The sequence below is a fragment of the Pteropus alecto genome, unplaced genomic scaffold, assembly GCF_000325575.1.
Source record: "Pteropus alecto unplaced genomic scaffold, ASM32557v1 scaffold34, whole genome shotgun sequence".
Lineage (NCBI taxonomy): Eukaryota > Metazoa > Chordata > Mammalia > Chiroptera > Pteropodidae > Pteropus > Pteropus alecto.
The window spans coordinates 1,725,781-1,748,934 of record NW_006435763.1 but is presented as its reverse complement, the minus strand read 5'-3'; the positions used below and the strand labels follow the sequence as shown (position 1 = coordinate 1,748,934).

The following is a 23,154-nucleotide window of genomic DNA, read 5'->3' as shown; positions in this document are numbered from 1 at the left end:
ACACACACACACACACACACACACCCCTGAGCACTGGAGCCCATTAATTATCCATTCAGTTATTTATTCATTTAGCCAATCTTTATTGTGCACCTACTATATGCCAAGCTCTATGTTAGGGAGACAGGGAGACAGCCATGAGCTAGACAGGCAAAACTCAGCTCTCATGGGGTTTATATTCATGGAAGGTAAGAGATGTGGGAGCACGGAGGGGTGGAGGTCGGGAAGGCCCCTCTGAGAAGGCATGCCAGGCACTGGGATGGGTGTAGCCTTGTCCTGGCACCAGAGAAACACAGATGTGGAAGCAGGCAGACAATAAGCTGGCACTGGACAGGGATCCCTGTTTTATTTTTAAGTAATTTTTTACTGAACTTCAGATACACAGAATGATAGATCATAATCTAGATCATGGTGTAGTCTCTTCTTTGGTTCTTGTATGACCCGCTTTTATTAAAACTTTCATAGTTATTTTAATCAAGTAACACACACCAAGTAAACCCCATCAATCAAAACAAAAGCTAGGACCCTAACAATGGCCAACATTCAGTCCTGAGATTCCCCCATCCCATCCCCCACCTGGGGTCCCCATCAGCTTGAATCCTGTCTTTATCACTGCCTGGTTTCTTTGTACAATTTAATTATACCTATATCCTAAAGGCATATTTTTAATTTTAGTTTCTTCTTACTAACTTTTTTAAAGGGCATATTAGGTTCCTAGGGCTGCTGGAACAAATTACTACAAACTGGGTGGCTTAAAACAATAGAAATTTATTCTCTCACAGTTCTGGAGGCTGTCAGTCTAAAGTCAAGGTGTTGGCAAGCCCATGAGCTCTAGAGAATGGTCTGTTCCATGCCTCTCTCCTGGCTTCTGGTGGCTGCCAACAGCCCTTGACGATCCTTGGGTCATAGATGCATCACTCCAATCTCTACCTCTGTCTTCATATGAGTTTTCTGTGTGTCATTGCCTCTTTTTTTTTTCTCCCAACGTTATTGAGGAATAATTGACATATGTAATTGTGTATATTTAAAGTGTACAATGTGATGCTTTGATATACATACACATTATGGAATGATTACCCAGATCAAGATAATTAACACATCCATCGCCTCACATAGCTACCTCTTTTTTGTGTGTGAGGTGAGAGTACTTAAGATTACTCACTTCCAAGAATACGGTCCCAAATTATTAGCTGTAGTCACCACGCTGTACATTAGATCCTCAGAACTTATTCTTCTTATAACTGAAAGTTTATACCCTTTGACCTCCATCTCCTTATTTCCCCCTCCCCCCGAGCCCCTGGCAAACACCATTCTATTTTCTGTTTCTATGAAATTGGCTTTCCTTCTTTACTCCCTTCCTCCCTCCCTCCCCTTCCTTCCTTCCTTCCTTCCTTCCTTCCTTCCTTCCTTCTTCCCTTCCTCCCTTCCTCCCTCCTTTCCTCCCTTCCTTCCATCCTTTATTTCTCTTTCCCCACATATATGTGATAACCACACAGTATTTGTCTTTCTCTGTCTGATTAAACACACACACACACACACACACACACATGTAGATATATATCTTTATTTGTTAAAGGACTTTTAGGTTGTTTTCATATCTTAGCTATTGTGACTCATGCTGCAATGAATATGGGAGAGCAGATAACTCTTCAAGATAGCAATTTCATTTCTTTCACATACATACCCAGAAGTGAGATTTCTGGGTCATATGGTATTTCTATTTTTAATTCTTTGATGAACCTCCATGCTGTTTTCCATACTGGCTCCACCAATTTACATTCCCACCAACAGCGAATAAGGGTTCCCTTTTCTTTACATCCTCACCAACACTTACCTCTTGTCTTTTTGATAATAGCCAATCTGAAAAGTATGAGGTGATATCTCATTGGGGTTTTGATTTGCATTTCCTTGGTTAGTGATTTTGGGCACCTTTTCATGTACCTATTGGCCATTTGAATGTTTTCTTCGGAAAAAAGTGTTTTAAGATCTTTTGCCCATTTTTTAATTGGATTATTTGCTTTTTTTTGCTATTGTATTATGTGAGTTCTTTATATATTTTGGATATTAACCCCTTATCAGATATATGCTTTGTAAATATTTCCTCCCATTCCGTAGGTTGTTTTGTCAATTTATTGATTGTTTCCTTTGCTGTGCAGAAGCTCTTTGGTTTGACTAGTCCCACTTGTTTATTTCAGCTTTTGTTGCCTGTGTTTTTGATGTCTTATCCAAGAAATCATTGCCAAGACCAATGCCAAGGATCTTTTTCCATATGTTTTCTTTTAGTAGTTTTATGGCTTCGGGTCTTATGTTTAAATCCTTGATCCATTATGAGTCAATTTTTGTGAGTGGTCTAAGACTGGGGTCCAGTTTCATTCTTTTGCATGATGATATCTAATTTTCCAAGCATCATTTATTGAAGAGACTATCTTTTTTCCATGGTATGTTCTTGTTACCCTAGTCAAAAATTTGTTGACCGTATATGTGTGGGTTTATGTCTGGGCTCTTCATTCTGTTCCACTGGTCTGTGTGTCTGTTTTTACGCCAGTGCCATGCTATTTTGCTGACTATAGAATTGTAATTTAGCTTGAAATCAGGAAGTGTCATGCCTCCAACTTTGTTCTTCTTTCTCAAAATTGCTTTTGCTATTTGGGGCCTTTTGTGGTTTCATACAAATTTTAGGATAGTTTTTTTTTTTTTCTATTTCTGTGAAAAAGTACATTGGAATTTTGATAGAGATCACGTTGAATCTGTAGATTGCTTTGGGTAGTATTGACATTTTCACAATATTAATTCTTCCAATCTAAGAAAATGGGGTAGCTTTCCATTATTTGTGTCTTCTTCAGTTTCTTTCATCAGTGTCTTATAGTTTTCAGTGTACAGGTCTTTCACCTCTTTGCTTAAATTTATTCTTAAGTATTTTATTGGTTTCGATGCTATTGTAAATGGGATTGTTTTATTAATTTCTCCTTTAGATAGTTTGTTTTTAGTATATAGAAACAAATGATTTATGTATGTCAATTCTGTATCTTGCAACTTTACTGAATTTATTCTAACAGCTTTTTGATGGAGTCTTTAGAATTTTAAATATATAAGATCTTGTCATCTGTAGAGATAATTTTACTTCTTTTCCAATTTGGATGCCCTTTATTTCTTTTTCTTGACTAATTTCTATGGCTAAGACTTCTTCTTCTTATAAGGACACCAGTCATTGGATTTAGGGCTTACCCTAACCCAGTATGACCTCATCTAAACTTAACTAATCACATCTGCAAAGCCCCTATTTCCAAATAAGGTCACATTCACAGGTACCGGGGATTTGAACTTCAGTGTATTTCTTTGGAGACACAATTTAATCCACAGCAGAGAGAATCCAGACAACCAAAAAAGAGTATCAAGCTGTATGAGTCTTCTGGGGCTTAATTTCTTCATGGAATGGTATATAGCTAAGATTGACCGATATTGTAGTTCACCTGTTCTAACTGTTGTGTCGTATTCCACCAGGTCAGTGCACCACAGCCGATCCATCTGCTCTCCTGTGGATGGCCTTTTGGGTGTCTAATTTGAAGTTCTGCGTGAATGTTCTGGTAAGTGGCTTTTGCTGCATGCACACAAGAGTTTTTCTAGAATGTTTTTACCTAGAAGTGGAATCACTTGGACTCAGAACGTGTGAATGTTCAACCTTAGGAAATAATAGCAAGTTGCTTTCCAAAACAGTTCTATTAATGACACTCCCAGCAGCAACGTGTATGATCCATGTCATCTCTTTCGTTTGATATTATTAGATTTTAAAGTGTTTGCCAATCGAGTGTAAAATTGTTGCTGGTAGAGATCTTGATTTGCGTTTCCTTGATCGCTAATGATGCTGAACAGCTTTCTCAACCCTAAGGTCTAAAATATAGTCATCTACATTTCCTCAAGCTTTGTTTTTGACATTTAAGTTCATAATCTGTCATCTTGCCCAACATTAATTTAAAGATATTAAAGATTTTTATTTGTTTGTTTTTGGCATTTAAATCCTTAATCTGGAGCTGATTTATGTGAGAGGAGGGATTGGTCATATACTCTTTGTAGGATGACAAATGTATTTTGGGGACAATGAGACAGGATATTTGACTGGGACTCATGAGCATATTGGAAATTGCTCACTGTATTTGAGTTCGAATTCTCAGTGGATGGTCTGAGATATTACACTTCATCTCTGAGAGCCTCAATTTCCTCATTTGTAAAATGGGAATTATAGTAGGTACTGCCCTGGGTTGCCATGACGATTACATGAGATAAGGTATGCAGGTTGCTTCCCGCATCACCCGGTACACAGCATAAGAACACTAACTAGCATTTATTGAACACTTACTATTTGCCAGGTGATGTGTTTTTACATGTGTTTTTAACTCATTAACCCCTGACAACTCCATGAAGTAGGTTATATTTTCTACACTTTACAGATGAGTCTCAAATGAGATGAGTAAGTCCCCAAGGGCACACAGCTAGCATGCGTCAGAGGACTTGAACCCTGGCACTCTAACTGCAGAGCCCTCATCCATCACTACCACACATCGAAGCCATTTCCATTCCCTTCCTCCATCCTCTAGAATCTAGTCCCTCGTCTGGGGAGAGAAAAGGTTGCCTCTCCAGGAGAGGGTCTGGAGGTTGAAATGGGGGAGTCGTAGGCAGTTGGGTTGGCCCTGATTTCCTTGTGACCCCTGCCTTTGACTTGCAGGCTGGGGCGAGGCTGGGAAGGGAGGGGTGAGGCTGGGCTTCCCGATGAGGAAGTCCATCTATCCTGCCCCATGGCCAGCCCCCATGGAGATGAATCACTGGCCACAATAACCACCACCACCACCCCCCCCAACGCCCCCGCCAGTGTCATCCATTATTCACAGCTGCCATCCCAGGCCCGGGGTTGCTTTGAAATCGGGCAGGAATTATTCCCAAGGCCCAGCTCTCAGTGGCTTTTGTCCACAGCTGAGCCTGAACACAAACTACTCTCTTCCCTAGTCTGAGGGCTGGTGTCTTCCCACTGAGGGGGACAGAGGGATGAAGACAAAGAGCTTTGAGCTGAGTTTGAGCCCAGCTCTGTCACTTCCTAGTTACCTTCTCTGAGCCTCAATGTTATTATCTGTAAAGTGGGAATAACTAGCCCTACTTTGCTAAAATATTTAGAAATAATCTATATAAGAGGCATGAGTAGCCTATAGCTGATCTTAATCATGGAATTGCTGTTATTACATTCACTCTTTCAATGATTGTCTCCCAGGTCTTGCTGGGTATTGTGTGACTCCCTCAGCAAGTTTACAGCCTCCTGGGAGAGACGGATCCCCATTGTATTACCTGCAAAAAGGGCTTCTAATAAGCCAACGTGTCCCCCCATAAAAGCTAGTTTAAGGTGATTTTTCATGGAGCATTTATTTATTGAATACCTACTATGTCCCCAGCAACCTGCAGAGAGATCAAGATAGTCCTGTGTTCATAATACCTACAGTCTCATGTCCCATGAAGAGTGGGGACACTGGGTCCTACTAAGAGGAGACCTCCCAGGATCAGGCTGAGGCACAGGCTGGGGGCAGAAGGCTCCCAGATCTGCCCATGGGTGGGGTGGGAGCTTATGAACACCCATCCCGAAACCAAACAAAACTCATGTCTCTCCTTTGCCTTCCGGAAGGCCCTGACTGAGGGGCAGGGGTAATAGTGGAGCCCCTGGAATCACTGAAACCTGAGTTTGATTTCATGGGTGTATTAGTTATCTACTGCTGCATAACAAATTACCCCAACCCTTAGTGGACACGTATTTTCTCATAGAATCTGTGGGTCAGGAATCAGGAGCAGGTATGCTGAGTGGTTCTGGCTCAGGGTCTCTCATGTAGTTGTAGTCAAAATGCCAGCCAGAGCTACAGTCACATGACAGCTTGCCAGAGTCGAGGATCTGCTTCCTCATGGCTCACTCACTTAGCTGCAGGTAGGAGAACTCAGTTCTTCACTCAGAGGGCCTCTCTAACAAGTGTCACGACATGGCAGCTGGCTTCCCCCAGCCTGAGCAATTCTAGATAGAGACCTAGTCACATAAGATACCCTCCATCACTCGTACAATGTTCTGTCCATTAGAAGTGGGCCATTAAGTCCAGTCTACACTCAAGGTGGGGCTCCACTTTTTGAAATGAAGAATGTCAAAGAATTTGTGGGTCTATTTGAAAATCACCACACCGGCTGACCTTGGGCAGGTCCCTTCTATCTGAGCCTCGGTTTCCTTATCTGTGAGATGGGAGTAATGAATCATAGCACCTACCTTGCGGGGCCATTATGAAGAAGAGACAAGGAGATACAAGTGGAGTGTGTAGTGCGGGGTCTGCTAATTACATGCCTAGGAAACACTGGTTGTTGTCCTCATGGTTGTTTAAAGGGGTTTGCCCATGGCCAGACCCTGTTCTCCTAGCCTCGTGGTGCTGAACCCTGGCTGCACGTGAGAATCACATGAAGAGCTTTAAAAAGTACCTCCAGAAACCCTCCCCCCATTTTCTGATTCAATAAGTCTTGAATGGGGCCTCTAGGCATGTTACTTTTCAAAGTTTGCCAAGTAACTCTTATTTGAAGCCAGGGTTGAAATAAAAGTCCTCACCTGGGAATTCTTAAGGGTGACCCATCAACAGATAAAATGCAATGAAGAGATAAAAAATGAGGGAGGAAGTCCCTATAATTCAGTAATTTTCGAGTGTGGGCCCCAGCATCACATGGGAGAGAAACTCATTAGAAATGCATTGTCTTAGGCCACACCCAAACCTACTAATTAGGAGCTCTGGGGGTGGAGCCCAGCAAGTTGTGTTTCACCAGCTCCTCCAGGTGAGTATGGAGCACATTCCAGTGTGAGACCCCACTGCTCACTCTCCTTCACGCGCTTTGAGGAAACAAGTTGCCATGTTGTGAGCTGCCATGTTGAAGGGGCCCCCACAGCAAGGAACTGAAAATCACTGAGCGAGCGTAAAGCAGCCCCTTCCCCAGTCAGCCTGTGGGTGAGACCGCAGCCCCACTGCCACCTAGACTGCAGCCAGTGGGGGACCCTGAGCTGGAGGAAGTCACGCCCTGATTCCTGCCCCACACAGCCTGTAAGATAATAAGTATTTGTTGTTTTAAGCTGCTGAGTTTTGTGGTAATCTGTTAAGCAGCAAATAGATAACAAATATGGTGGATATTGGCAGGATGGGGAGAGACAGGACCTACAGGAGTAATCCACAGAGAGATTTACGAAACATATAAACCGATTTCAGTGTGTAGACCTGTGTGGATCCTAATTTGAACCTATTAACTGTTTTTTTTTAAGTTGGTATTGGGGAATAGTAAACCCCAAGGTTATTCTGGATGATATTAAGCCGTTATTGTTCACTTTTATTTGATGCGATAATGGTATTGTGATTATATTTTGATAGAGGTTTTATTTTTTTAGAGAAACATTAATTTACAGATGCAGTGATATGCTGTTGGGGATTTGCTTTAAAATCATCGGGGTGGGGAGGAGTGCATGGGAAACAGAGCAAATGGCTGAGTTGATGGTTGCCGAGGGGAGGAGTTGGTATATGAAGGTCCCCTTTACTCTTCTCTGTGCTTTTGTATGTGTTGGACATTTCCATAGTAGGAAGTTAAAAAAATTGTCTGAGCTTAATGTGCCCCTTTTACAGATGGACGAAGCAAACCCCAGCAGCAGGCCCGAGGGTCGGAGGGAGCGGGGCCCTTAGGTCATTGACACTGAAGGCTATCCTTGGACCTGGCCCAGTGTTTTGTTTATCTTGGGGAAGGACTTCCCCAGGGGACTCTGGGGCCTGCTTCCCTGCCTGAGCCTAGGGTGTGGAGAGGAATCGTTGCTGTCATCTGAGACTCACAGCTTTCTGGCCGTTTGCTGACACAGTCATCCATCTGAGCATACCTGGTGGCTCACTATTATGTCCATACCAGTGAGAGGCATCTTTTAAGTATATGAGTATTTTATTTTAGATCTCTTTTTTTTTTTCTTTTAAAGAAGATATTTGTTAATGGTAAAATCAAAGGGAATATAGTGAAAAGCCAGTCTCCCTCCACCCTGTCCTCCAATCACTTCCCAAAGATAACTATTTAATTTATTTATCTATTCAATAGATATGTGCCAGGCAACATGCTAGGCTATGATGTCCAGTAGAAATATGAGAGCCACAAATGAGAGCCACACATGAAATTTAAAATTTTCTGGGAGCTATATTAAAAAGGGAAAAAGAAGTGAAATTAATTTTAATAATATGTTTTCTTTAACCCAGTGTATCCAAGCCCAGTATATAGAATCAGTATAAAAATTATTAATGAGGTTATAATGTTTTTTTTTATAGTGTATTAGTTTGCTACGGCTGCCGTAACAAAATATGATAGACTGGGTGGCTTAAACAATAGAAATTTATTTTCTCACAGTTCTGGAGGCTAGAAGTCCAAGATCAAGTTCCGGCAGGGCTGGTTTCTCCTGAGGCCTCTATCCTTGGCTTGCAGATGGCTGTGTCCTCACAGGGTCTTTTCTGGTTTCTCTCCGTGTATCCTCATCTCTTCTTAGAAGAGCATTAGTCATGTGGGATTCGAGCCCATCCTAACAGCCTCATTTTACTTTAATCAGCTCTTTAAAGAGCGCTGTCTCTAAATACAGTCAGATTCTGAGGAACTAGGTGGGTTAAGGCTTCAACATATGAATTTGCGGGGCGACATAATACAGTCTGTAGCACACACTGAGTCTTCAAAACTCAGTGTGTGTTTGACTCTCACATCACATCTCCGTTCCAACCGGCCCCATTTCAAGTGCCCAGTCATCACACCTGCCTGGCGGTGACCGTGTAGGACAGCACAGTTCTAGGTGCGGGAGTCACAGCAGACAAACATCCTTGCCCTCACAGGACTTCTATTCTGTTGGAGGAGATGGACAATAAATAAAGAAGTGAAATGCGTAGTATGCCATATACATTCTAGGGAGAAAAACATAGGAGAGGAAAACATGAGAGGTGGGGGTCTAGGGGCGCGTTATCTGTCTCCTCCATGCATCCTTCCAGAGGTATCCTGTGTGGTGAATGGAGATGGATGGATGGATGGATGCATGGATGCATGGATGCATGGATGCATGGATGCATGGATGCATGGATGCATGGATAGATATAGATATATTTCCATTTCTTCAGTCTTTTTTTCTGAGATATAATTGATATATAACATTATATTAGTTTAAGGTGTGTGACACGATTCAACATTTGTATATACTGGGACATGATCACCACAATAAGTCTAGTTAACATCTGTCACCACATGTAGTTACAATTTTTTTTCTTGTGATTAAAACCTTTAGGATCTACTCTCTTAGCAACTTGCAAATGTACAGCACAGTATTATTAACTATAGTCACTATGCTGTACATTACATCCCCATGGCTTATTCATTCTGTAACTGGAAATTTGTACCTTTTGACCACCTTCACCCATTTCACCCACCTCCCACCCTCGCCTCTGGTAACCACCAACCTGTTCTCTGTATCTATGAGTTTGGTTTTTTGTTTTCTTTTCTTTCTTTTCTTTCTTTTTTTTTTTTTAAGATTCCACATACAAGTGAGATATGGCATTTGTCTTTCTCTGTCTGGCTTATTACTCTTAGCATAATGCCCTCCATGTTTATCCATGTTGTTGCAAATGGCAAGATTTCCTTCTTTTTATGGCTGAATAATATTCTATTGTGTATGTATGTGTATATATGTATATATATGTATGTATATATGTGCATGTGTGTATAAATGTGTGTGGACACACACACACACACACACACACAAACCACATTTTCTTTACCCACTCGTCCATTGATGGGCACTTAGTTTGCTTCCGAATCTTGACTGTTGTAAATAATGCTACAGTGCACTTGGAGGGTACAGATACCATTTCAAGTTAGTGTTTTCATTTCCTTCAGGTAAATACCCAGAAGTGGAATTGTTGAATCATACAGTATTTCCATTTTTAATTCTTTGAGGAACCTTCATATTGTTTTTCATAGTGGCTGCACTAATTTACAGTCCCACCGACAGTGCACAAGGGTTCCCTTTGCTCTACATCCTTGCCAACACTTATGGTTTCTTTTTCTTTTTCTTTTTTTTTTTTTTTTTTAATATTAGCCATTCTGTAGGTGTGAGGTGATATCTCATGGTGGTTTTGATTTGCATATTGTTGATGATTATTGATACTGAGCAACTTTTCATGTACCTATTGGCCATCTGTATGTCTTCTTTGGAAAAATGTGTATTCAGATCCTCTGCCTATTTTATTTTACTTTTTTAATTCCCACCCCCGCCCACTTCCACTTCCACCCCTGACCTATGGATGTTGCCTCCTCCCCTTAATTGCTGGATCTCTGAAGGCGGGGCGGCTCCTCGCATATGCTCACCTTCACCACTTCCACCCCTGACCTACGGATGTTGCCTTCTCCCTTTCTCCCCTTAAGAGCTGGATCTCTGAAGGCGGGGCGGCTCCTCACATATGCTCATAGCACACAGCTGGGGTGTGGGGCACCCAGGGGGCCTAGTGCCACTGGGACTCCACTGGGGAGTGAACCCAGGACCTTCTGTGTGTAAAGCAGACGTGCTCACCACTACGCTGTGGAACCAACCCTCCTCTGCCTATTTTAAAATCAGGGGGTTTTTTTTGCTATGGAGTTATGTGAGTGCTATATCCCCACTTTAAAAAACATAGATAGTAATTTTCCATACATGCTGTTCTGTTCTTTGCTTTTCTCACTTGAAAATATATCTTGAAACTCACTCCCCATCATCACACATAGACATGCTTTATTCTTTTTGATTTCTTGATTTTAAAGAATAATTTGAAACATATAAGACATGGTGCTGCCGAGCTAGAATAATGGAACCTGACATGTGTGTCCTCAGGGCTGTCACCTCATCTGACACTCCCCACACCCGATAAGGTGGGTGCTGTTCCCCTAAAATAATTTAAATTCTTGGTCAGCTTTTATAAACAGCTGGAAAATAAAAACTACTGATGTTAGAGAAAGGTCAAGCTCTGAACTGCAGTGCTGCCAAAGAGTAACTGTCAAGGTTAACAGAATAATAAAATACTAATTTACACTATTATTATGTTATATTAATGTACAGTAATACATAGTAATATATTAACATAATGTATTATATTAATATATAATAAATAAAATGTATAATTTTTAATAAATATGTTTACTATCTTAGAAATATGTAAATATAATAAAATGCGTAAAATAATAATATTAAAGAAATAATTGAGACAAAATACCAGGAAAAGAACAAAACCGGGAAGTGTTGAAAGGCTACTCACGCAGGAACCGAGACCAGGGCCAGCAGCCCCAGAGCTGGCTCTGGGGTTGTGCTTGGGGATGAGGCCATCAATGGGGTACTGGGGTCTAGGGATCCAGGAAGAACTCTGCCCCCTTGGATCTCACTCCAGGTGGGGTGAAGCTTCTAGAAGGGATAGCATTGCCAGAAATCAAGATGAAACCCATCTGCCAGCAGTTTCACATTTGAGATGAGTGATAAAGGGCACATTCCCACACCACAGCCCACCCTCTGATCCCCAGAATCCTCTGCTCCCGACCAGCTGCTCCCTCCTGTTTGTGGGGATCCTGAGACAGAGAGCTCTGTCAGGGCGTCCTTGAGGCCTCTGTAAATGCTGAGATCCCAGGCGGTGTGCCTGCCCTTTCGAGAACCCCATAACCCTGGAATGGGCTGAGGGGGTGGCATAGTACCTGCCTCTGATTCTGTGGTGAGGTAGCTGCGTTCGTGTGTGCAGAGTGTAGGAACAGGCCCGGAGGCACCTTACGTGGCCAGCGTGGGCAGCATATGCCGTTGAGATCCTTCCAAGCCCTGACAGGCCCAGTGCAGATCAGGGAGGGACCTTTGCCTAGAACCAGATTGCCCCACCTGTAACAGGCACTGCCGGGAACATTGTTCTGAGCCACACAGGCTATGAGTTCAAGCCCAGCTCTGTCTGCCCCATCCCAGCTCTAAGACCCCACCTCTCTGAGCCTCAGTTTCTCTGTCTGTGGCACATGGACTTGGTACATGGGCAGCCTGAGCACTCATGTGCTCAGGATGTGCCAGAAAATAAGACTCATTTCCCAGCAGAGCTGGTGCTTCCTGGTGCTCTCGGATCCTGTCGCACTGAGGAAGAAGCACCCACACGGCCCTGCGCCCTGCCGAACCCTGTCCCTGCTGCCAGGGCCCAGAGGGAAGGGGTAGGAGCAGGTGAGTTGTCTCCAGCAGGTCCTGACCTGTCCTGGCTGGGAGACCGGAGCGGGGGAGTGGCTGACGCAGGAGGGCAGCTCAGGTCCTGCCTTCCTGCTCAGATTCTTGGGGCCTCAGCGTCTCCCTCTGTCCTCGTGTCCTCTGTCCCCTTCCTCCCTGCATCGCAGCCAAGCTTAGCCACAGCGGTTCCCTGTCCCCTTGTGTCTTCTCCCATCTCCAGGCCTTCGCACAGGCTGTTCCCTTCGCCCCTCTGCAGACTTCTCCTCGCTGTTTAAGACTCTGCCCCTGGATGTTCTCCCTTTTATCATGCTCTGTGAGACCCAGCCCAGCCCACTTCTCAACACGCTGAGACCCCTGAGGGCCAGGATCAGGTCTGCACCAACTTCCTAGCCCAGCGACAGTGGATTCTCAGCAGTAAAAGCTTATTGAAAACAAACGCATGAAGGAAGGAACCTGCCTTCCCTGCCCCCAAATTTTGATGTACCAAGGGCGATGCTAGGAGAGGCCTGAAAGAGAAGGTTCCCGCCCCGAGGGCATTTGCAGTCAGTCTATGGGGAGACAGCTGTGAAACAAATAGTTATATAATTACCTGTACAGTCCCTAAAGGCAAACGTGGTGCCGTGAGAGTGTGTAGCAGCGGGAATGCTACCTGGCCAAGGGTCTGAGAAGGTTTCCTGGAAGAAGTGATGTTTGAGGCCTGATCTAAAAGCTAAGAAAGAAGAGGCAGAGGCAGAAAAATCTCTCCAGGCAAAGGTTAATCTCATGTGCAAAGGCCCAGGGGTCAGAGATCACACAGAGGGGTCTGTGAGAGGCCCCAGAGGCCGCAAAGGTCAAGATGGGATGGTCAGGCGGGGGCAGAGTGGATGAGCTTTATGCTGGAGCAATTTGTGGATGTTGAAGGGTTTCGGCGTCCCCGGGAAGACTGTGTCTGCCTCGTGGGAAACGGGTCGGAGGGGCTGGGAGAGCAGAGAGAAGGCTCCCACAGCCCCTGAGTGACTTGGCCTGAGGCAGGGGGAGAGAGAGGTGGACAAGTTCAGAGGACTTTCAGCAAAGAGCCAGTGACAGGCCCTGCCGTGGACTGGGTCTACGGAGAGAGGAAGGGGAGGAAGCAGGGTGAGGCCTGGTGTCTTGCCCAAGCTGGGCCAGGCCAGCGGGGAGCAGCCTGCTCTCAGGAGCAGGATCAGGCAAGCCTCCGAGTGTCTGGCCATCCACCGGCCACCAATCAGCCAAGAGTCCGCTGGCCAGAGCCATGGGCCCAGGGACACAAGGTGTGCTGGCCCTGCCCCTACAGAAAACGCAGGAGCCAAGACCCTTCTCCCTCTGGACACAGGTGTCCTTTGAAGGAGTTTGAGGCCTGCCCGAATGGGGCTGACATGCTAGAGGGGGAGGTGTGAACACGGAAATACATGAATAAATAAGTCGTGTAATGTAATTTCAGAGAGGGATAAATGCTCTCACGAGTAATGTAACGGAGACTAAGAAGGAGGGTGGGCTGGGGGCTGCATCAGAGAGGGGTCAGGGTGGGACCCTCTCGGGATGTAGAAAAGCCAGTTGTAGAAAGAACATTCCAGGTGGAGGGACAGCCAGGACAAAGGCTTGAAGTGGGAACAAAGAGGCAAGGGGGCTGGGAAGGAAGACGTGATGATGGGAGAAGGGACCCGAGGGGTGGACCAGGATGGCATGGTGAGCGTGACACTGGGGGGTGTGGTGGGTTTCCAGCAGGGAATGATGCAGTCCATGCCCTCGCCCACCGGAATCTCCCGTCTCCTTCAGCCTAGAAAGCCCCTGACGGCAGTTCCCTGTTTCAGCCCTTTTCCCAGGGTCTTTCCAGTGTCTCTATCTTCCTCATCCCCTGACAGGTACTCCCTGGGCTGAAATTCCCCCAAGACCTACAGCCAGAGAAGGGAACTAACATTCCCCTCTCTGTGAAGGCCACTGTGCATGGGCCTCCTACTGCGTGCCAAGCCTCATGCTGGGTACACTGGTGTGGCCTGAGCCCCTAGGACCCTCACAATCGGACCCCTTTTACAGATCTGGAGACCCAGACGCAGTGTGACTCACTCGCAGCCACGTGACTCACAAGGCAGGAGTCAAGATTTGAACACAGCTCAGTCTCATCCCAAAAGGTCAAATCTCATTCAAACCTCATGACAGTTTTGTGAAAGTGGGAGCTACAGATTCTCTGCCCCTTGCCTACCTGCCCCCCTTCATTTCCTTCATTTTGGTAAATGTCGCCACCGGCTCCCTGGATGCTAAGCTGGACACCCCAGAGCCATTCTCCATACTTTCCGGCCCCCGCTTCCAGAGGCCGGTCACTAAATGCCCCTCGAAGGGCCTTTTAGCAACTTTAACACCTGCCGCCGTATCAGTAGTGGTTGTTTCGCCTTCTCTCTCGAGAAAAAAGAGGAAATTAAATTGTGGCAGGTTATCATGGATCCCGAGAAAGGTGTGCTGAGGTCCTTGGACATCATTCTTTAAAGATGTACTCCACATGATTGTCTGGAAGCCCTGGTGTCCCCGCCAGTCAGCCCCACCCCACAGCAGTCACAGGGAGGTGGTGGCCCGCACAGCCCTCCCCTTCCATCGTAAGAAAAGTCAGAAGAGGGTGCAGAGTCACTACCCCCCCTTCCTTGAAGCAGTACGCCGTTTGGGGTAATGTTCTAAAAATGATTGGGGTGACCGATGCGTAACTCCACGAACACACTAAAAACCACAGAAATTATACACTTTAAATGGGTGAATTGCATAGTATGTGAGTTATATCTCAATAAATCTGTTTTGTTTTGTTTTGTTTTTAAAACTGGGGTGTCCTCCTGTGGCCTTCCCCACAGGGTGGGGTCCAGATCTGCTCAGACACGTGAAAGGTAAAAAAACATCTTGAGAAGACTCAAATGTTACCTAGCAGCGGTGACAGACCTAGCAGTACTTTAGCACTGGTGACACGCTGGGCCCTGTTCTAAGTGTTCACTCCTGTGACTCTAACAACAACCGTATTAGGCAGGCATTACTGTCCCCCATTTGGCAGCTGGGGAAACTGAGGCACAAGTAGGCATGTGACTTGCCAAGGTCACAAGCAAAGAAATGTCAGAGACAGGGTTTGAACTAACCAGTCTAGCTCTAAAACTCTCACTCCCCCCAACCCCAATGTGCACAATAATAAAGAGGATGATTGTTTAATAATCAGGCATGGCACCCCACAGTGGACCAATGGGCAGGTCCCAGCCATGTTCTCATCAGCACCAGTAAACCGCAGGCTGGCCCAGTTTCCAGACACACTGCTTTTGCTGCACTCGTGTGAAGTATATCTTTTGAGAAAGGTGTAACTTGCTCTAGATGAGCTTGTTTCATCTTACCCCACCCACTCCCCCTCCCCCCCGGATTATTTTATTGTAAATCATATCATCATATCATTTTATCCATAAATATATCTTTCAGAATGTATCTCTAAGTGATAAGAACTCTTTTTTAAATAACCACATTTTCACTTAGTTACCATTTTCACACCTACAAGAAGTTAATGATTCTGTAATATCCTCTAAAATTCCATTTTCTCCCATTGTTTCCTAAATGTGTTTTTAGAGTATTTGGTTTAAATCAAACAACAAAGTTCATACGCTGCATTTGGCTGGTATATCTCTTAAGTCCATTTAAGCTATAATGATTTTCTCTTTTTTAATTCCCTTGCTTTTTAGCCATTGCAGAAAGTGCGAAATCCTTGCTTATAATCATTGATATACTGCCTCTTAAACGGCCTGCGGCAGATGCTGGAGTGGTAGTGGGTGGGGGCCTGGGGGCTTAGCCGAACCTCTGGGCCTTGTGGAGAGCCTGGTTCCACCTTACTGGTTATCCAAAAAGAAATAAAGTTAGGCCTAGGTAGAAAAGGGAGGCACGTTGAAGTTGGCAGCAGCTAAATACATTCCCTTGTCCATTTCATCATAAGTATGTCATTCCCACCTTCAGAGCATACGTGGAATCTGCCCGCTGCTCTCTTGCAGAAACCCAATTGAGAAGGGTGAGGACAGGAGCAGGGAGACTGGGGGAGGCTTCCACTGTCCAGGTGAGAGCTGACGGTGGCCTGGGCCAGGGTGCTAGCTTTGGTGAAGAGGGAACAGGTTCCAGAATATTCTGGACGTAGATTTGGTCAGGTGCAGTGGCTGTGTGGACACACAGGACAAGAGATGTCCAGGGTGCTTTCTCACTGGAAAGCAGCCTTCTTGTCTCAACCTCATATCTGCAGACCCCTCCCCGCAGCTCTCAGCTGCAGCTGGGGAGATGATGTACACACAAAATGGGGGGACTCCCTCCTCAGCATGGGCCACCAGCACCCCACGCTCAGCCTTCCAGAAAGGATGAGCCAACGAGAATGGGGGGGCAGGACAAGGGCACAAATGTCAGACTCGGCTACTTCCCAGCGGCATGAACTCAGCTCAGTACCTCTCTGAGCCTCTGTTTCCCCATCTGGACAGTGGGAATGCCCATTCCCATGTGGCTAGGCATTGTGAGGAATTAAATGGTGATTCCTGCTCTTAAGTAATGGTCTTGAGGAAGGGAGCATAGGTGGCCTCAGGTAGGTCAGGAGGATGTGAGGAGTGGTCAGCAGGGAGGCTGGGCATGATGGGAGCTTGGTCTCTAGCTGATCAAGATATAGGGCCGAGCACATCCCAGTTGCTTCTTGATCCCCACTGGCACAGCCTCAGGGCCCTGGTTATAGGCACAGCTGAACTACAAAAGGGAGGAAGTGATGCGGGTGGGGGAGGGGCAGGGGAAGGGCGCTGTCCATGGTTCTAAACATGCTCCCAGACTGGCCGCTGCAGAGTCTCAGGCTGATTTCTTCATTTTCCTTTTCTACTTTGATGGTGAACATCCTGCATTAATGAAGAGGCAGCCTGGAAAGTGGCTAATGGCAAGGATTCAAATGCTCACTCAGCTAGCGATTTTGGGCCATTTTGTTCATTCCTTTAGGACTCAGTTTCCTCATCTATAAAATAAGCATAGTCACTCATAGAACCCTCCTAACAGGCTTGTTGTGAGGGTTAAATGAGGTTAAATAGTTTTCCTCAGGGTGAGTTAGTACCTGTGAAGTACTTAGAACCAAGCCCAGAGCCCCTTCACACTGCATCCCATATCTTTTTGACATGACCTTGGTAGTCTTTTTGACAGGTTCTTCGATTTCTGGATGACAACATGTCCCAGGTTCATCTTACGCATTTTCTACCTGGAATCAGCTGTTTCTCAGAGGAGCCCTGTTCCTTTTGGCCATAAATGGGAGTTAGGGACCACGATCTAGACACGAGGGATGCTCATCGTTCCTGAATTGTCACTGTGTCTAGGCTTAAGGCTGGAAAAACTGATCATTCTCATTCACATTTAAGATGACAGGTTTTCATTTAACTTCTTTGATTTTGTTTTTTGTCTCTTTTTTCTTACACAGAAAATCCTGGTTCCCAACAACATTAATACAATTTCTTATCATCTTTATTCTATATTACAAAGCTAATAGGATCAACATAACAATATCAGTGTAATTACTTCCTATAAAGTGACTGAGCGCAGTTGAAGATTTCATGGTGGTTCTATTTCTTTGTGGTTCTGTGGTCCTTAGAATAAAGCCTATTAGGGACGTACAATCAAAATGCTATTTCAAAGTCACTTCCAATAATCCTTTTTAATGTGGTTGCCAAGTTGACATTCAGTCAGGTTTATTCATTTCTGTTTTATTTTAAGTAATTGCTTTTTTTTTTTTTTTGGTCTGTGCTTTATAATTTTGTAAACCGTTTGCATTTACAAAATAAAAACTCTAAAACAAGATACACCCTGAGAAGCCTAGCTTCCACTCCTGTCCCCCTCACTCAATGCCTCCCTCGCCCATAGGCAACGATATTCAATAGTTTGTACTTTATCTTTTCGTTATTTCTTTTCGAAAATATGAGCAAACGTGTACACACCCCACACATGTTCAGAAGACAGCATGCTTTGCGTACACAACCTGCTCCTTGGATTTTGTTCTTGCACGTCATCACCTGTCCTGGGAACGTCCTCGCTCCCTTCCACAGCTGCGTAGCATTCTTCTGAGTGGCCGTCCACAGATCATGCAGTCATTTCCCTCTTGGTGGATGTTCGGGTTGTTGCCAGTCTTTGCTAATGCTAGCAACAAAAAACCTGTGCATACGTGATTTTGTATTTTGGGTAGTGTATTTTGGAGGTGGGTTCCCACATGCCCTAATGGGATTTTTTAAAACTTTCTCTTAAGGCTTTATTAAGTTTTCAGGCTCACAGGAAAATTGAGAGGACCCCATGGGATTTTAAATCATGACTGTGATTGATACATGTTATACAGGAGTTCATGGTGCTATGGGGGTGCATAACCAGGGGCTCTGCCCTAGTCAGAGCAGTCATTGAGGGCTTCCCAGAGGAGGTGGTGGTCCTGCTGAGATCTGAAGGAAAAGTGGGAGGTGAGTAGATGAAGAGACTAGGAAAAAGTGTTTTGGGCAGCAGCATATGTTAAGGCCCTGTGACAGGAGTGAACACAATATTAGTTGGGATATAGATTTGGCTGCCACTTCAGAGACCCAAAGTAACTGGTTTAAGCAACAAAGAACTGTATTTTCCCATTTACATACTGGCCTGGTGTAAGTGTTCTGGTTCTGGTCTAGCTGCTCCAAGGCATTAGAGACCCAGGCTGCTGGGTTGCTGCCTGGTTGCTTTGCCATTTCTAAGCAATTGCTCATGTTTTTAAGGTCTGAATAGGTCATGACCAGGTCCTGCACTCTGGCTGGTGGGAATGAGAAAGGAGAAGGGAAGCTAGAGACAAGAGAGATTCACCCTTTCCCTTAAGGACACAACTGGGAAGTCGCACACAACACTTTTGCTCACAACCCTTTTACCAGAATTTAATCACCTGGCCACACCGGGCTGCAAAGGAGGCTGGGAAATGTAGTCTTAACTCAGGATGGCCATCCTAGAGAGACATTGGAGGTTCTATTACTATGGAAGAAGGGAAGGGCAGAGATTGGGGAGCAGACAGCAGTGTCTGCCACTCTGAGGGTTCGGATACATCAGGGGTGGGGCAAAGGGCGGTGGTAAGGAGGCCTCCTCCCTCTCTGGCTTGTGCACATGTGTGGGTGGAGGTGCCCACTCACTTGCTGAGCCAGAGAGCACCTAGGAGCCCTTTCTAACCTTGAACTGTATGGTTTAAGAAGTGAGCTGGGTTTCGTGCATGGTGGAGGGAGCAGGATTCTGGGTGTTGGGGAGGCAGAGGCTTAGGAATGGAGGAGCACACCTACATGCCTCACACCATGTGTATCTATGTGCCTGTTTCTCAGTCTGTCTGGCTCTCACTCTTCCAGGGTGACATTGATTCTGGCTCCCACCTCCATGCCTTTGCTCAGGCTGTTCCCCTCTGCGAAGCACACTCCCCATCTCTTCTCTACCCACAGATATCTTGCCAATTCATCTCTCAAAGCTGCCGCCGAATGCTCCTCTGAGGTGGACTCCCTCTCACCCCTTGTCGTTATTTCCTGCCACGCGCCTCCACCTGGATGCCCGTGTGGGCTGGAAGGAGCATGGGCTCCAGAGCTGTTTGAATCCCAGCTCTGGCACTTGCCAGCCATGAGCAAGAGGACAAGTCACAACATCTCTCTGAGTCTCAGTCTCCCCACCTATAAAGTAGGATAATAATAGAATGAACTGTGTGGGTGTTTTGTGTTTTAAGACTAAATTAGCAGAAACAGGAATACATTTGGCAGAGGGTCTGATATAGTAAGTGCTCAATAGATGTCAGCTCTTGTTGCTGTTAAGAAAATCGGGCTCATAATTCCCATGGGCTGGCTAGTGTGAGGCCCCTTGAAGGCAATGCCTGCAAAAGAGCTCTGTCTGCAATGTCATTGGGGGGAGGGGTCGCTTACTAACAGCTGGGGGATCTTCTTGGTGACCTGCTCAGCTGCTGTCAGGAGGAGCCAGAGTTCAGAGCTGGGTTTAAGTGGAGAGGCTGCCGGGAACCCCAGCCCCAGGAGGGGGTGCTGGGGCAGGATGGCTGCAGCTGGGCTGAAGTCCCAGGGGCTGCGGTGATGGATGGGAGCGACAGTCGGTGGAGGAAGTGACTGCTCCAGACAGCAGCTGGCCAGACACTGATGGATGGCACAGGGGAGCAGGGATTCAGGGAGGACTGGAGAAAGCCCAGATCCTGGAAAAACCTACCTGGAACTTGGCTAGAGGAGCATCCTGGTGGCCCGTGTTAGGCACAGAGCGGGCATCGGAGCCCTTGTACACCGTGTGTCCTGAACACTCCCGCCTCACATCCCATCATTGGCCCTTGAGCTTTGACATCAAGCATTCAAGGTCCAGGCTATGGGACCTTGGCCTAGTAATACCCAAGGATTGATTCCATTCAGTCCTCACAACCACCTGGGAAATGTATTACCATTTTCCCAAGTTTTCACATGGAGCAGCTGAGACTTAGATGACGTAAAAGGAGCCGAGACCTGTGTCGGAGCAAAGCCTTTACACTTCCCAGGAAGCCAGGAAGCCCTCCGAGTAGCACTCAGGCATCCTTCCTTGTGATCACCAGCTCTAACCTGCATATCCAAACTCCTTCTTTCCCTCATTTATTCATTCTTCCATCCACCAAACACTGACTTCTCTGCTGGGTCCAGGCTAGGCCTTGGTGATACCTCAGTACTCAGATACAGTCCCAGTCCTCACAGCGCTTACAGTCCCCGAGGGCAGACAGATGAAAGGCAGCCTATTCCAACCCAGGACCTTGGGAGTGGGGAGGTGGTCAGGCATGGCTTCCTGGGGGAGGTGGCGCCTGGGCAGAGACCTGAAGGACAAGGTGAAAGAGGGATCCACTCTGAGCAGGCAGGGAGTGGGAAGGAAAGAAGGCTTTTCAGCAGTGGGGATATTTGCGTTGCATCCTGAAAGATAAGTAGTGAGTGGACAGAGATACAGGCTAGGTCTCTACAGGCAGGGTCTTTCAGCAGCAAGAATAGCATATGCAAAGACCCCGATGCCAAAAGCACCATAGGGTGAAAGGGTGTAGAGGGTTACGGTGAATTTAGTATGCAGGAGCCCAGAATGGAAAAGGAAATGGTAAGCGATTGTATCAGAGACAAGACAAGGCCCAGAGTTCTACAGGTTCGGGGTACCGAAGCTTCGGATGCGTGGTTCTGACAGTTGGAAGGATATGTGAGGAGCCGTGGGCAGATGCGACATAGCTTTATTCAGGCATAGCAGGATCCGGGAAGGCGCAGGCACAGATCCAGCTCCCCCTGGAGGCTGTTCTTGTAACAGGGTGCATAATAGTGGCTGAAGGCCAGGTGCTACAATCAATCACAATCAATCACAGTGCGCATGCATTCAACAGGTTTTATAGAATGCTATATCTAAGGTTCATAGGATGCTGTAACTAAGGTCACCTGGGATGCTGTAGCTAAGGCCGTGGGAAAACCACTTGGCTTGCTGGGAGGAAGCCTGACTGCATCCATTTTGTTTGTCAGTTCCCTCACTCAACACCCAGGTTAAAAAGGTTTATTTTTCCTCCTGGTTTTTTTGAGATATAATTGACATATAACATTGTATTTGTTTTAGGTGTACAATATAATGATTTAATATTGTATGTACTGTGAAATGATTACCACAATAAATTTAATTAACATACATAACCTCACGTAGTTACAATTTTTTTTCTTGTGCTAGAAAACTTTTAAGATCTACTTCTTTAGCAACTTGCAAATATACAACACAGTATTGTAGCTATAATCACCATAGGGATGTATATTATGTCCCTGTGACTTATCTTATAACTGGAGGTTTGTACTTTTGGTCACTTTCAACTAATTCACCACCACACCCACCCCTCCCTCCTGCCTCTGGCAATCACCAGTCTGTTCTCTGCATCTATGAATTCAACTTTTTAATTTTTTTATTTTTAATTAATTTATTTTTTTGAATTCAGCTTTTTTAGATTCCACATATAAGTGAGATCATACAGGATTTGTCTTTGTCTGACTTATTCTGCTTAGTATTATACCCTCGGGCTCCATCTACATTGTTGAAATGGCAGGATTTTCTTCTTTTTATGGCTGACTAATATTCCATTAAATGTATATAGCACATTTTCTTTATCCAGTCATCCATCGACAGACACTTAAGTATTTTCCATGTTTTGGCTATTGTGAACAATGCTGTAATGAACATGGGGGTGCAGATATTTCTTTGAGATAGTAATTTTGTTTCCTTTGAATATATACCCAAAGGTGGGATTGCCAGGTCATATGGTAGTTCTATTTTTTATTTTTTTGAGGAATCTCCATACTGTTTTCCAGAGAGGCTGCCCCAGTCTACAATCCCACCAACAGGGCACAAGGATTCCCTTTCCTACACATCTTCACCAACACTTGATATCTCTGTCTGTCTGTCTGTCTGTCTCTCTCTCTCTCAATAATAGCCATTCTAACAGATGTGAGGTAAAAGGTTTTAAATGATGTGAGGGGTGTGACTTTATCCTGAGTGTGACAGGGACCCACAGAGTGTTGCAAATAGAGGAGTGACTCCTGAGGTCTGTGTTTTGGAAAGAGAACCCTGGCTATCCTTTGGCGATTGGATTTGGAGTGGAGACTGGGGGCCATTTGAAGGACTGGTTAGTGATTCTAGAGAGAGGTTCAGGGCCCAACCCATCAGGGATGGTGGGTAGAAATTACAGTATTGAGAGTACAGAATGGACAAGGCTGGAGGACCATAAATTTGGGGGCAAATGTTACCACAGAGAGACACAGATGTGCTTGTCACCTATTATTTAGCCAGTAGTTCTACGTCACTCGCTATGGGTTACAAATACAGCGCTGAGGAAAGGACACTCTGCCGCTGTCGACCAGGGCGGGGAGAGTGGAAGAGAA

At 45.5% G+C, this 23,154-nt stretch overlaps 1 protein-coding gene across 1 annotated transcript in view; it reads left to right on the top strand.

Moving 5' to 3' along the window:
* The first annotated feature begins 3,525 nt into the window (after positions 1-3,525).
* Positions 3,526-23,154, top strand: part of LITAF (lipopolysaccharide induced TNF factor) — a 95,163-nt gene continuing 75,534 nt past the window's right edge. Inside the window, exon 1 of the mRNA XM_006910887.3 lies at positions 3,526-3,584. The gene's annotated coding sequence lies outside the window, so the exon portion shown is untranslated. The remainder of the gene's footprint in view (positions 3,585-23,154) is intronic.